This window comes from Solanum dulcamara, chromosome 10 (genome assembly GCF_947179165.1).
Source record: "Solanum dulcamara chromosome 10, daSolDulc1.2, whole genome shotgun sequence".
NCBI lineage: Eukaryota > Viridiplantae > Streptophyta > Magnoliopsida > Solanales > Solanaceae > Solanum > Solanum dulcamara.
In genome coordinates this window covers 23,298,628-23,315,191 of record NC_077246.1, presented here as the reverse complement: position 1 = coordinate 23,315,191, position 16,564 = coordinate 23,298,628, and the positions used below count along the sequence as shown (strand labels likewise).

General features: G+C 35.8%; 1 pseudogene; it reads right to left on the bottom strand.

The window, feature by feature from the left end:
- Window positions 1-7,602: 7,602 nt before the first annotated feature.
- LOC129871792 (5S ribosomal RNA) lies at window positions 7,603-7,722 on the bottom strand (annotated as a pseudogene).
- Window positions 7,723-16,564: the final 8,842 nt, after the last annotated feature.

Sequence of the window (16,564 nt, the reverse complement as noted above, 5' to 3'; positions counted from 1 at the left end):
GGATGAACTACTCATTCTCGTTTCAAACATCCTATCAATACAAATGAAAATTGCACCTGTAACATTAGCAAACAAAGTTCACTTGCTTTTTTAATTCGAGATGCAAAATTAATAGAATGGGATCAAGTATCAATGGCAAAAAAAAAGCTTGTTGAAACTTTTGACTTATTTTTACGCAATATTATGAATATAAAAACACTTTTTGGTGGAAAGGTTGTTGTTTTTGGAGGTGATTTTAGACAAACTTTACCTATCGTACAAAACGGGTAAAAAGAAGACTTTATTAATGAGTAGTTTGTCAAATTCAACCATTTGGAATCAGCTTGAAAAATATCAATTGGTACAAAATATGCGTACAAGAACAAATACTACGCTTTGTGAATACATACTAAAAATCGGAAATGGCAAAGTAAATACAAATGAATAGGAAAACATTGAAATTCCACAATCTTTTCTTATTTCCTTTATAAATGAGAAAGATTCATTAAATATTTTGTTCAACGCTATTCAACCAAATTTAAACTTGATCAACGAAAATATGTCCTCCATAACATCTCGTGTTATGTTAACAACAAAAAATAATTTTGTTATTGAAATTAATAAAATGTTCATTCATAAATTTCCAAATGATGCAATGACATTTATTGAAATTGATGAAACTATTGAACCAAAGGATCAAACCAAATATGAAGATGTTTTGCATACTCTAAATCCTCCTGGTTTACCTCCGTATAAGCTAATTCTAAAACAAAATTACCCTGTTATTCTTCTACGCAACTTAAATCCTTCGGAGGGTTTATGCAACATAACATGACTAATTTGTCTTAATTTTAAAACTCAAGTAATTAGCGCCAAAATCACCATCGCGAGTGGTGATTTTAAAGAAAAACATCTTTTTCTTCCTCGAATATCATTATTATTTTCACAAGATGCAAAACTACGCATTCCATTTAAAAGAACACAGTTTCAAATTTGACTATATTTTGCTATGACTATAAATAAATCTCAAGGTCAAACACTTGATTTTATTGGAATTTATTGGCGTGAACCTGTATCTTCACATGGTCAACTTTATGTTGCTTTGTCTCGAGCAAATATTTCTGACAATGTCAAAATATTAATTTCCCCAACAACCGAAGACAGTCATAATGATCACTCTACTTACAATATAGTATATAACGAAATTATTGAAAAGGCATTCTCTTAATTTATTCCATTATATAGACAACACAATACCATAAGTAGAGCTGTCAAAATGGGCTTGGCCATGAGGCTGGCCCAACCCAACTCTTGAATTAACTGGGGTTGGACTAAATTTTTTCAAGCCATTTAGAAATGAGGCTTTTTAGTCCAACCTTATTTGGCCTGCCAGCCTCATAGACTCAACCCGCGAGCCTTAAAGGTCAGCCCGTGTATCGTAAATTTTAAAAATATTTATTATATATATTTTAAGTAGTGTTTTATTTTGTCAAATCTTCAGCAACTAGGCTATTGAAATTATTATTACTATGACGACTTTTTTTACTTTTGTGTTTAAGCCTAAGTTTTCTTTTCTCCTTTCTTGTCTAGGTTATGAAAAAAATGATCATATAATGTATGTTGTTCTAATGAATTCTATTAATATTGATTGTTGTATCTTGCCTATTATATTATTTTGTAAGTATTCCACAAAAGTGTGTGCAACCCATGCACATGTGAATTTTTGACGTATTGGTGTTGTGTTCATCAATGTTAGATAATCTTTCTAAGAGCCCATTGTTGTCCATCTTTTGATTGAAGGGACAATCTGTCCCAATCCGTAGCCCGGTTAGGACTGGGCTGCTATTTTATAGGCTCTTTAGTAAAAAGAGTCAATCCGTCCTAACCCATTTAACTCGCTAGCCCTTTAGAGTTGGGTTGAATTGGGTTGGGTCAGTCCATTTTGACAGCTCTAACCATAACATTATATAAGTTATTGCCTAGGTTTTTCCACTGCCAATTCGACTCTATTTTCTTTCTGATCATAATTTACTGTATACTGACCTTGTGTTTTCCCCTGATTTTATCGGAAAATGGTAGAAAATCTTCATATACATGAAATAACTCTGAAAAGCAATTGTGGATATATGCAGACCAGGAGAAAGTAAGGAAAAAAGAATCAAATATTTAAACATGATCTCGCAAGATGAATGGGTACAACCCTAATTTCTCCTCCTTTTAGACTTCTATTCTCATTTTGGTTGATGTTTATGTTGTGAAATATTTGTACATCTTTCTGGTACATACTTTACATACTTCATATTAATAGATTGCGTTTTTGGGTTCATTTTGGTATTTTTTTATGAAGGTAGATAGTCTTTGACATTAAATGTCGATGATTTTCTAATGCAAACATTATTGGTTGCTTTTTTCATGCCCCGAGAGGGTACCCTGGGCGTGGCCGATACTCAGAAATCATCTTTGGCCTCCGAGAGAATCACTTGGTCTCATCACTCATTCGTTCATCAGCACAAGACTTAAGTGAAAATAAAAATACTTATGTGGGCTCACCATCATCAACATCAAATGAAAGAAATAATTCTTAGAAGAAGTAGTTTCAAAGGAGAACTACTCAAATTACATCATCAAACTCTGTCTATGAAACATCTAACACTATCAGACGGTGCCCGCTTAGAAAAGAAGTCCAAGTTGACTTTTTGCGAAAGGGAAAATGGCTTTCTGTTAGAGAGATGACATGTCAATGGCCACTTCAAAAGAACATAATACTCAACAATAATAAAAAGATAAAGAGTTCCTCCGAATACAAGAAGGACTCACCAAATAGCTGAAAAGTAATGATTTTCAATGATGCACATGTTGAAGATCTCTAACACATGTATCTGCATCGTAAAATGATACAGGTCAAATGATGTTAGTACATGGAATGTATGAGTAGTAAAATGATAGGAAAGTAATGACAGATATCAAGAAACTCCTCCCAAGAAGACTCAGCTCAGAACTTCACATCATTTCAACATCAATATGTAATGCAAGTTTAAAACTAATAATAATAAGCAATGCTTACTCAGTTGGGAGTTTCTCTAACCGACAACCATCACTTATGAGCTAGTGATGATACAACGAAGTGATGTCGTTGCCACATCCATCCAATACATTGCCAGGGTAAAGGACATCACCATCTTGGATCCAATCATCAAATTCCTCTTTTTAGAACTTAAGAGGCATAGCCTCCATCCTACGTTGGCTACGTAGTTATGGAGTTTGAGTCAATTAAACTCTTACCCAACTCGGTGTTCAATACTACTCCCAAAATATGTGCTCATATTAACCTCATCATCTAGTCTCATTATATTTTAATCTAAAACATCAAACTCATCTCAATGCATCATCATCATTATCTCTTCATCAAATCATTATACTTCAAAACATCTAACTCAAAACATCATTTAACCCAAAGAATCAAATTCATTTACACTCAATTTTTTTGCTCTTTCAAAACTTAATAAAATACATATATAGTATTAATTCAAATCACTTCTTTTGTCAATGAATATTAAAAGACAACATATTTAATTGAAACATACATAAAAAAATATTCATGAACACCAAATCAATTAGGGTTCATGGAAAAGTAGTCACGAACAATAATTTCAATAATATGAGAGATAAAAATAATAATAATCTCAATGCATAAATATATCTAACTCAATAGAAGAAGAATTAACTCATTTAGAATTCAAAAATTAGGGTAAAACTCAACTATAACTCAATTACGATGACTTTAAATATTGGGCGCATGAACGAACTCAATTCAATGCTATGAATAGTCTTACATACCTGGAATTCAAAGCTTTACTCCGAATTGAAGAACTCAATGACCACTCTTGAACCCCTAGCTTTTTCTCCTCGCCGGAGCATTTTGTGTACTATCCGGAATATAAGAATCACCGAAATAGTATTTCTACACTACAAAAAACTAAAATTATATTTAAGAATGAGTAAAAAAAATTATAGAGAGAAGAGTTGCTTAAGAAAGCTTGATTAATAAATGAGAAAATAAGGTGGGTATTTATAGGTGTGGAGGAGGGACCTAACAATAAATAAAAATAATTACAAAGGATGATCTTAAAAATTTAATAGAGGATTGTGATCTCATTGATGATGTCGAATGGAGGACTATTGATGTCATGGGTGATGTCAAATTGATCTAGATCCTTCCATTGTTGGTGAGATGAACCTTCTTTTAACGGAATACCCTTTTTTGGAGTTGCGTTTGAACAAGATAACTTCATAATTAGGATTTGGTGTCTTCGTATGAATTGTATATCTACAAGTAGGGCTGAACACGAAAAATCGAAAAACCGAACCAAATCGATAACCAAATCAAACCGGAAAAAAAACCGACATTTATTTGGTTTGATTTGGTTTGGTTTTTAAATTTAAAAACCGACTATATTTGGTTTGGTTTTGGTTTCAAGTCTAAAAAAAATCGAAAAAACCGAACCAAACCGACTTTATATATACATATTTTAAAAATTAAATTTGTATATATTTGTGTGTGTATTTTAATTTTTTTATGAAAAAATACAATTTATATTGAATTTTTATATTCTTGATCTTGGCCATGCTTTTGAATTATACTAGATTGGGTCAAAATATTTTGATGGACTTCTAATGAAATGAGTCCATCTTGCATGGTTGGACCCAAAGTAAAAGTAAACAAAATGTGGACTTCATATCATCATTGCTAAGAATAATTATGCTCCTGCGTTTAGTTTTAGGAGTGACTATTCTTGGCAATACTATTTCAAATAAGTTTAAATTTAAATAGTGACTAGTGTCTACAAGGTGATTTAAAAACCGACAAAAACCGAAAAAACCGATAAAAACCGACAAAAACCGAATAGTAAAAACCGATATAGTTTGGTTTGGTTTGATTTGACAATTTGAATAACCGACTCAATTGGTTTGGTTATTTTTTAAATAAAAACCGATCCAAACCGAACCGTGAGCACCCCTATCTACAAGTATAATTTCATTTCGTTCAAAAATCAACTGATTTGTAGCAGCCTACCGTGAGATATGATTTTTCTTCTACAAATACTCCATTTCGTCACAGCACCATGTCTTACAAAAATTAATTTATTTGACCTACGAATCCTCCGAATTTTAAGATATGGTCTTCATGAAAGTTGTAGGTAATACCGTTGGAGTTATTTAGAAATTTGAATCACCTAATTTAGAGTAATATATGAAAAGTTATGCTCAAAATACAAAAGCAGTATCGTTTTCGTCGAGAATTAAAACACCACATACAATGTTTTAGGGGTGTTACAACTTTGCCGCTTATTAATTCTTTTGAACGGCTGAACAAGTTAGTGATTTATGTTGGAAACTTTACTCTAATATGGTCATCTAAAAGGTGGGGCGTAGTTCTAGTATGGTCGTTTAAAAAGGCGAGAGAGGATAGTCTGCTTTTGAAAAGAAAGGGCGAAGGTCCACATAAATTTAAAAAAATTGAATTAGCAATAAAGGGATGCAAATTAAAGCGTTAGAGAACAAGAAAGGTTTTCTATTGGATATACAGATATTGTACATTTATACTCTTACCTTAGGGTTAAATCTACCATATAGATATGTATATGCTTGATTAACACTCCCTTCATTCCCTTTTACCTAACAACTTTTGACTTAGCATTTTCTTTAAGAAATTATTACTATTAGGTGATTATAGTATTATTTTTCCATATTAACTATGCTTTTGAAATCTAAATTCACTACTATTACTCTATAGAATTACTTAATTATAAGAGCAATAATAGAAAGAATTATAAAATTTCTCTTGATTCGCTAAAATGGACAAGTAAACTGGGAAATTTGTTTTCATGTTGTGTGTTGTAATTGATACTTACCATATAGTATCAACTGGTTATGAAATTTTTTTGGTATGCCTTACCTTAATAGTCCTTTAGTCTTTTTGAAGAAAGTGCACAGAAATCAAGCTACTGCTACTTCACCAATTTTGGCTAAGAGCAAAAGCTCATCAGTGTCATATGCTAATATGTAGTACATCAGACTAGCCTGAATTTGCTTAAAGTTCCAAAATATAAAACTCTTGATAGAACAAGAAAATGGTTATTGACACCTTCCTGGTGATTCTATGATTTGTTCTCATTATTGCTGCATCTTTTGGGATCCAGTTTCTTCAAATCTATTTGTCTTCGTATTTTGCCTTCTAAATGTTGTCAAGAATGCCAACATTCTGATACTCCCTGCCTATAGGAAGATCAGGTAAAGCCCATTGTCTATGGCGATGACATTCCCCGTTATCAAAAAAGGATGAAGCTTTACCACACCTACCGCATAACAGGAGCACGAATACAACCACCATATTTGAAATATGAAAAACTCGTGTATGCATTTGACTGGATTTTGGATAAAAAGAGCATCATTTGTCACGACCCAACCCCATAGGCCGCGACTGGGGTCCGACCTGGACCCCCGTATACCCACCTATCAGTTGTAGTCAAATTGAATCATTAACAAGGTGATACTACTCACAGAAAACCCCAATGAGTTAAAACTTTTTCGCGTACGTATGGCCTCCTTCACTCGTCTCATAACACATAAGGGCATGCAAGCCGACAAGGCTGCTATAACAAAAAAACATTCACAACATGCCGTATAGGCACAATCGAAACGAACTCACAAACAACCCACATCCATATGTCTACAGACCTCTAGGAATAGTAACAGCAACATATGGCGGGACAGGGCCCCCACCGTACCCCTGAATGTACAAATATATACATTAAATGACCAGTATCAAAAATTAGGCTCCAGAACAGTGAAGCACTTCCGACATAGCTGAGAGGAACTCCTAAGCTGACGGATCTCCAGAATGAACAGTTGTACCTGCGGGCATGAATATACCTTCCTAATTGGAAGAAAATGGGTTAATTTTGTCAGCTTATCTACCATAACCCATATGAACTTATACTTTCGTAGAGTGCGAGGTCAGCCTGCACTATAACCTACATTAATCGCCTTCCATCTCCGAGTCGGGATTTCCATCCCCCGTAACAGGCTATCAAACCTCTGATGCTCCTCTTCGTTTAAGCCATTATACAACTCCTCTTAATTCAATTTGTAACACCTTAGGTATGCTATCTTGCTCCTTTACTCAGATCTTTCTTCCAGTTTTATTACCACACGTTATACTGTAATTCTTACACAAACGTGTGTAGGTACGTAGAGCCATTCAGAAAATGCTTTAGTGTCGATATACTAGCAGCTTACCTCCTTCGATCGAGGTCAGGGCTCCGCTATGGCTTTTGTCTTTAATACCGGTTATATCTTAATAGTTTTGCCTCGAACCATCTTACACTTTTCTTTAATAGATTCTAAATATGGCAATCACATTGCTATTACTGACTTCCTTTTATCGAGTAATCATTTGACCTCGCTCTTAGTATGCCAATGTTCGTAAGCTGCACCACTATTCTTGTGCCATTTTCACGAGGTGCGTTGTATTTCAGTCGTAATCTTTTCTGCTCTTGGCTTACTCTGTTCTATATGTGTCATTGTACTAACACGCCTTTATAATCTCCTTTTGTCATACTTGTTTCGTTCCCTTTTTCACTTCCCAAGGGGTCACCCATCCCAGTGCTACTCTTACCCAAGCACGCTTAACTTCGAAGTTTTGACGGAATTCGGTGCATTAGTGCGGGTATGATCGCGTCCATCCCTTATGGGGTCTCATTTGAAGTTTAAGTGTTCCCATTTACATACGATAGCGTCAGTTGATTTTCTCTTACGCTTGTACTTCTGTTGTCCACTTCCCCCCTTTTAGGGTGTACCCATGTCATCCTCCATTTATTTTCAGCTATTCACACGCGAATGATTCTACTCCAACATATTTAACGTGTTGCACCATATCTACATGTTCTGTTAAATCTTCCATACGTTAGGTTGCTTTTATAAGAAACCCTAGCACAACCGTAGGGTGCTTTAGTATTTAGAATATATCATATCGAATCTCATCTAACGATTGATACTCGAGTAGTATCCGTAATGTAGCAGTGCATTCAAAGCCACATTCCATTCATCCCAATCAGTAATTAGCAAGGGCTCATAATTGGTGCCAATTCCCCACTCGAGTATACTTATACTTTAATGACTCGTGTTTCAAGATTCGTTATTATACTAACTTTATTCCCGTGAATACAGCTTATTCTTCTAATAACCTCGTAATGCAGTAGTTGTTCTGCAAATCTTTCAACTATAACTTGTCATAGTTTATCCCTATGTATCAATTCAGGCGATGTCTTACTATATCGTTTTATCCTGATCCATCAGTCCTCTCTGAGTCATCTTCTTTGGCTTATAGGTCCTTTCTAACTTTATTCTACTATTCCAGTATCAACCTCCTAGTTTCTATTGCCATTAATTCAGCAATTAACTTATTTCTCGAGGTCAGCCATACTCGTTTAGTCAAATCTCATCATTGTTGTGAGAACAACCATTCAAGACATACTACAACCCTGCATCTCATTCTCTTTTTATTTCTAAGAAAATTTGGGCAGAGTTTCCTCTACATTTCTTACTATCTCAACACCTCCACACAGAAAATACCAACAATGCCTCACAGGGCACACAGATATATATTCGTATCGTATCATATCGCAGCCACCCAGGGCACACATATATATCATATCATTTCAGATCGCAGCCACACAGGGCGCCCACAATTAGCAGTATGAAAATAGACTTACCTCGTATGTCCCCTCGAACTGCACCTGTTGCACTTTCCTGTATAATTTTCCTTTCATTTTCCAACTTTATATATCAATTGTATTGCAACACCTTACCTGACATAGGTCCTTCGTGCCTTTGCTTACCTGCGTTCTTCGTAACATCCAATATTGTCAGTTACTTTCTTCTATCGGCGTTGTCTTCCTGCGAAAATCGCAGGTTAGTATGAGGAATTTCATTTCCTATAGCTCGGCTCTATCGCGCGATCTTAGATATGAAAGAAAGTAACATCCTAAATATCCTGTAGCCTCCTGTCTATAGATATGGTGCACAACACACCGATAAACAAAACTCTACTAGACACGGTCTGTAGACATTCTAAGGACGAACTGCTCTTATACCACTTCTATCACGACCCAACCCTGTAGGCCGCGACTGGGGTACAACCTGGACCTCCGTATACCCACCTATCAGTTGTAGTCAAATTGAACCATAAACAAGGTGATACTACTCACAGAAAACCCCAATGAGTTAAAACTTTTTCGCGTACGTATGGCCTCCTTCACTCGTCTCATAACACATAAGGGCATGCAAGCCGACAAGGCTGCTATAACAAAAAAACATTCACAACATGCCGTATAGGCACAATCGAAACGAACTCACAAACAACCCACATCCATATGTCTACAGACCTCTAGGAATAGTAACAGCAACATATGGCGGGACAGGGCCCCCGCCGTACCCCTGAATGTACAAATATATACATTAAGTAACCAGTATCAAAAATTAGGCTCCAGAACAGTTGAAGCACTTCTGACATAGCAGAGAGGAACTCCTAAGCTGACGAATCTCTAGAATGAACATCTGTACCTGCGGGCATAAAACGCAGCCCCCCGAGAAAAGGAGGGTCAGTACGATATATGTACTGAGTATATAAAGCATAACACTTCGTAACTGAGGCCATAACTGAAATAGGGATGCAGGAGACAAGTATAACAACTTAACGAATTACTGTACCTGCACCTTAGGACACATAAATCATACACATCATCAGATGTTGTGCCCGGCCCTCTAGTGAACTCGGTGTCATAAGCATTTTCTCATATTCGCATGTCATCGTATCACCATGTATTTTATTTCATCATATCATCGCATACGGTATCATATCATTGTATACGGTATCATATCATCGTATACGGTATCATATCATCGTATACGGTATAATCTTATCATGTATGTCATCGTATTATATCCGGTTCACTACGGGACTCGGGGTCGCAAATGTATCACTCTAATCTCATATGCATGCCTACATAAAGTATCCATCCCCTTTAGTGAGGGAATCGGTGAATGGAGTGGTGTACGTCTATAGCGTACCATCATAATACACATACCGTACCCAGCCCTCTAAGGAGGGACTCGGTGTTCCTTCCTTATTTCGCCACATATACTATCATATTACAGCTATCCCGAGACTCGGTGAATAATCGTATTATCATAACATATAACATATATCACACCTCACGTACGGCATCGTCTCCTCGTGCGTGGAACTATACACATCCGGCCCGGGACGCGGTGAAAGAAGTATTAAAGCTGTGCCCGACATAATATCCGGCCCATCGTGGGATGCGAAGAAATAAGGGTTACAGCATGCACGAGTAGAGTAATGAGAAACTATATGCAACTAAGTCACCCTCTGAGACTCAATGAAACACTCAAGTGAACCGTCACCTGAAGACCAGGAAGGTACTCATCCGAAGTGCCCTTTAGATGTCATTAGGGGTTACATCAATTGGGGCATCAGGAATCACAGACATGCATCAAGACAATGCTACATAGCTTATGCAATCAGAAACATGGTTTATGCAATCAGAGACACGGTTATGCAATCAGAGACACAGTTATGCAATTAGAGACACAGTTATGCAATCAGAGACATTGATTGTTTCAGAGCCTTCAAGAAAAGGAGCTTGTATCTCCACTTACTATTCACTATATAGCAGGCTCGAGAATAATAGTTTGACTACTTTCAGGCTTTTAATGGTCAGAAGTGACTACAAGTCACGAATTATACTCAGAGCTCATAATTGGAATTTTCTCCAAATCTATATCATATATCATTTCACTTAAAATTAAGTCATTCCAAAGGATAGAAGAGATAGGCTTTACATGTACTAGTTTTCATCACATAGAAGACTTAAAGGCAATGACTCAGTTACTGCAGGAGTTCTAATATCAAGAAGTAAGAAAGAGTCTCGACTCATACTCAGGGCTTTACGAATGGATTGAATCCCAAATTTCATATACATATCATTTATATCTTACATATAAGACATTCCAAAAGAAAAGAAGAATAGCTCTACATACTTATTCCAAAAATACACCAAAAGAAAGCTTCACATACCTTGTCTGAATTATTCCTTATCCTGCTTGCCTCGCCGTCCTTTGAACCTATTCAACATGAAAGTAATATGAATATCAACCCCTTTTACTTTCCATCACCCTAGGTTACACCTTAGTATTAATGGAATCTATTTCCTTAGTCGTTTTCCCGATTAGTTCTGTTATTCGCTAAGGCGTCGATGAAAATTGGGCAGCACCTCCCCTATAATGTGCCCTATCCAAATTTCCAATTAGGTCCCTAAGACCTACAGCCAAGCAACAACAACAACCTGCAGCAATTCACACCAATAATATACAACATAAACTCCAAACGACTTATTCGAAAATACGATATCACAATAGGGCGTCTAGCCTTTATTTTGTAACACCTTTCATTATACGCAACGAGGGGTCGTGTGGCTGCAACCAGCAGCATCAACATCCCTTTTAGAATGCATTTATACCCTTCAACAATACATTATACCCCTGCAGCAACAACTCACTCAAAACTATCAAAACGTGAATTCTGGACAGCTTACTGTTTTACCTTGTCGCTTCGTTTCGAAGGGGTAATGGAGGGAAACAGGATTTACGTCCTTCATGAAAGTTATAGACATGTGTCTTTGGGTCACATAAAATTTCGAATCACCCCTACATCTATTTTTTACAAAACGATATGCCTAAAACACCAACAGCAATCCGTGTAAGATTTCCAAAACCAAAATCTGGGCAGTACCTCCTCTACACTTCATCATCCTTTTTCGAGAATCTAAAAGCAAAAATGGATTTGAAAGTCTAAATGAAAGTTATAGAAATATGAAATACCTTTCCAAAACATATTGAATCACCCAAAACGAAGCTACACACAGGAAGTTATACCAATATTACTAACAACTGTCCCCTCCAAAAATGGGTTTGTTAACTAGTTTTTAACGTTTTCCCTCTTTGTTCTTTCAACTTCCTCTCAAGTTTCAAGCTGAAGAATTAATTCCTTAGACATCGTAAAATACATATATACACCTCCACGTGCTTAGGAAATACCGTGGATAATTAATTCACGGAAGAAAAGTGAAGAACTTACCTTAATTTCTTCCAATTTGTGGCTGCTGTTGTGTACTCTCTTTCTCTCACGTTTTCTCTCTATGTTTGGCTGATGTTTTTGGACTCCAAATGACTTAAGAGTCATTAACACATATATATATAGTTCCTTAGGAAGTGACACATGTCAGCCCCTAAGGGTGACACGTGTCAATCCCTTATTGGGCCACGGATCCACCCTTAGCCTCCAAGGCTTCCACGTGTCCTTGGTGGGGACCACCCCCAAGTAGGTGGGTCACCTACTTGACCCCAAGCAGGTGGGTCACCTTCTGCCATGTGGCACTTCCCTAGACTGTCATGTGGCACCTCCTTTTGCTGCCACGTGTCGCCTTCTCCTCTCCCCCGTAGGTTCGTAATCTCGTCTTGTCTTAAGAGCCGATGTAATCCGCACTACGTAAGATTGATATATACTTAAGCAATTTAAGTGTATAAGACTCTTAACTTAGTGGCTTACGTAGGTAAATCGAGTCCTACGACTCATTACTTGGCCTCCAATTCCTTTCGGATTCTCATGACTCCATTTTCCACCTTCCTTCTCACGAGGTATCACAATCTTCTTTCCTTAGAGTTGTTTGATAGTGTCGTAGTTTATCCGACTCGCATGATAGTGTCTAAGGAACTTAAGAAGACGTTCCGAGCTCGAGAGTGCGGGGTGTAACATCATTAATACACTTAAGAAAGATGATGTGGATGCACTACCACTGCCTACAAAGCTTAATGTAACATCGCTTCAAGATATTAAACGTCACGTCCTTCAGGCAACGATAACAAATATGAGAAAAATTGAATTTAGTATGTTTGCTCTGTTCCTTTTGTAATTCAATTGAACTCTAATATAGATTGTCAAATTACACTACAAATATATATGGACCAACCTTCTACACTATTGTCAATCGACATACTCACAATTGTTGATATGTTGCGAGTAAGGAAAAAATGTTAAAAGAACTCATTATTATCGATATGTTGTAAGTATATTCGTTTACTTAATTTTATTACTTACTTTATTAATAAGTATATTAATAAAAAATTATTGTTTTTGCAGTAAACAAACTCTTGCCTTCACTATATGGGAAGAGGCAATTATAGAAGACGAAGGTAAAAAAACTCTTGCACCAATTCCATCAATATCTTGTAATCCTTGCACGACGTGTTGCAACGCCAAAGTATAATGGTAAACTGCAAAAGGCTAATATTAGCAATAATCCTAAGCCTTTTTTCCTTTTAATTTTCATCTAATCATTTATCATTTTACACATTTCGTTTACACTAACATACACGGAATATAATGGATTTGTTTTTTGGCCAATTTTTCCTTTATGAATGTTATTGGATTTTCTATTAAATGTAAACTGTCGTTTGTTACACCTGCAAATATTTCTTTGCTCCGGAGAAGAACAACCTACAATTCTGACTTTATTTACTCAATTTATCAATTCTTCACTTGGTTTTGTACCTTTGTTAGCTTTGTTAAGGTTAATAAAGACCAAATTCCAACCACACTTGATGAACCTTTCAAACCACTGGCTATTCCTTTAGACCAAAGTTTCAATAGATATATTGTCGGTTTGCCTCGCACTAACCTTAGAGTTCAAAAGTCTGTTAAAGAATTTGTACCTGAGCACATACATGTCCCTCTTTCTTCAGATTTCCTTTTTGCATGTTCATATAGGTAGTTCATAGTATTAGATAGTTGTAGTATTATGGTTATAGTTTCTACTCCTCTGATTTTACCTAACTTCCTTTGCTTACCTAAAAAATACAGTGACCTACCTTTGTTTACTAGCTTTGTTTACTAGCTTTGTTTACTTGTGAATCCCTTAACAGGCCAACAACTATTCTGATATTTTTTTGTGGTATAAACATAACTTTTGAAATTGAGGGTTTCTATCAATTGACAACTGAAATATTAGAATCTCAGACATAAATATTGGTGATTCAATCTGAATCATCAGGGATTAGATACTAAGGTACTCGATTGTTCGATTTATGGGGATTTAACTTGATACATCTTTTTTCATTATGAATATGATTATAATTAGTTACGGATACTATGAGTTTCAAACAGATAGAATTATGAGAGTGGAATTCATCGGAACTTCATTAGCTATCTTCACTCATCAACATGGGAAACTTTCGTTTCTGTATATTCAAAATTTCCAGTTTCAGATATATTTTTTGTGTATCTATATTTTATTTTACTTGCTCCGGTTACATTTGCGTTTGTTGCTGCATTCATTTTAAAATGGAAAATTGTCTTATAAGTTCCAATAAAATCAACATATTTGATAGTATCCATTTTCCTATATGGAAGTAGAAGTAACAAAAGGTACACCTTACAAGATTGTTTTCCTAGCTTCTTAGACATGATTAGTAGTGTGCTATTTTTCGTTATGAGTGTCTGATTCCTCTTTTTGGCTAACTTCTCAATTTCTGTGAAGAAATAACACAACTTTAACACGCCTTAACAAGATGTGACCAATTTAGTAGGTTAGATGTTTGTATTTATTTTAATCTTGAGAGTTATTGTATAGTTTTGGTGTCCCTTAATTTGTGTTGGTAACTCTATAAACAGTATAATATGAAATAAAAGCTTAACCAGTGAACTATTATTAACCTGTAATTCAAGCAGACACGCCTCTTCTTCCAGAAGTTGGAGACTCTCCATACCACTTCTTGCTCAACATGCTATATCTGCCAGTTCCTGGGAATACCATCAATAGCGTGCATGGTCATGTACCTAAGAAAAATTGTTTTGCCTGTACCATTTCTTTCAATAAGACCTGCACCCAAATTAGAGATTCAGATAAGGCTGTAGATAAGTGAACTACGCCACTGCCTATAAGCTATATATATTTTTGTGACGAGGTAACTACTTTAATTAATAAATAAAGAACAAAAAAATGCCAATATGCACTGACTATAGCATATGTTGTTGTTCTTCAGGGATCTAAAGTTCTCACTCTAAATTTCGTAAAGTGGTTTGATTGTTGATATTCCTAATCAAAATCAATTCACATATAAAAGAGCTCCTTTGATAGTACTGCTTTATTGACTTTTGAGTAGCTTATTACTGCATTATATAATTGACAAAGGTGTATCATTAACAAAAAAATTCAACACAATAATTCAAATTGATCCAGCTTAGCCACAACGTCGACAACTACAACAATGGTACTACATTACTTCCCTATATACTCTTATTATCTTTTACTATGCCTTAATATCCTCAAAAACTATCATTTGAATTATGTGAAGGTCACCAAGACCAAGGAATGCTTACTTCCTTTACTTTGAGAAGTACATCCAGATCAGACTTTCTCATTTCCATTCCAGTGGATGAAGAAACAGTGCCTATTGCAAACGTTGACTCACAATAGGATGTTAGTAAAACACTACCCTTTTAACTCAGTTGTACATTACTATAATAATGTCCGCCCTAATTTTCTTCCCAATTGTAAGACCCCAAAAGTTGAAAATTTGAAATAAAGGAGAAATTTACAAAATGTGGATTGATTTCAAACCATGAGTCACTCTACGAATCGTAGAGGTTCCTACGACTCGTAGACATGAGTCGTAAAGGGAGCCTTCATGCTTGTTCAAGGTAAAACTTCAGAAAGGTCCTATGACTCATCAGGATGAGTCGTAACAATGACTCAAACCAAAATTTTAGAGACCCTCAAATTTGCAGGTTTTTAGACCTATAGGACAAGTCGAGTCGATGACTCGTAATTTGTAGACACAACTTCAAAGGCTCCCAAAATCCCAGGAAATTCAGGAGCTGCACGTTGACTCAAGTCTACGAGTCGTAGACTTGAAGACGAGTCATAGAGACCAACTCGTAAGTCCAAAGTTTAGTTTTAATAAAGGGTATTCGTGTCTTTTCCAAATTTTGTTCAGTGAACCCAGACACTTTTATGGCCAAGTTCAAAGTTTTATATACCTAATTCTTCAAATTACCCTCCTATTCAATTCATTCATCAAAATTTCACTAAGGCGAGACTCTAAATTCTCTCTCAAGACTCTCCTACAAATTTAAACTAGGGTTTCAAGTTCATCAAGGTTTCTTTTTCAATTCTAAGTCGATTGTAATGACCCTCCAGAAAATTTTGCTAATATTGCTTCTATTTTATTTTTTAGAGTATTCTTATAGCAACTCTAGGTCATTTATGACCTGCTGGCACCGGTAGCTCGGTTACTTGGTTGTTCGTTTGGATTTTAGGCCCGTTTCCCTATTTTGGAGCTTTTATAACTTAAAAAGTTAATTTCAGTCATATCTTCAGGTAAATGACCTCATAACGAAATTTGCATGGTTCCATCAGATCTGAAATGTACAAATTAGGCTAGT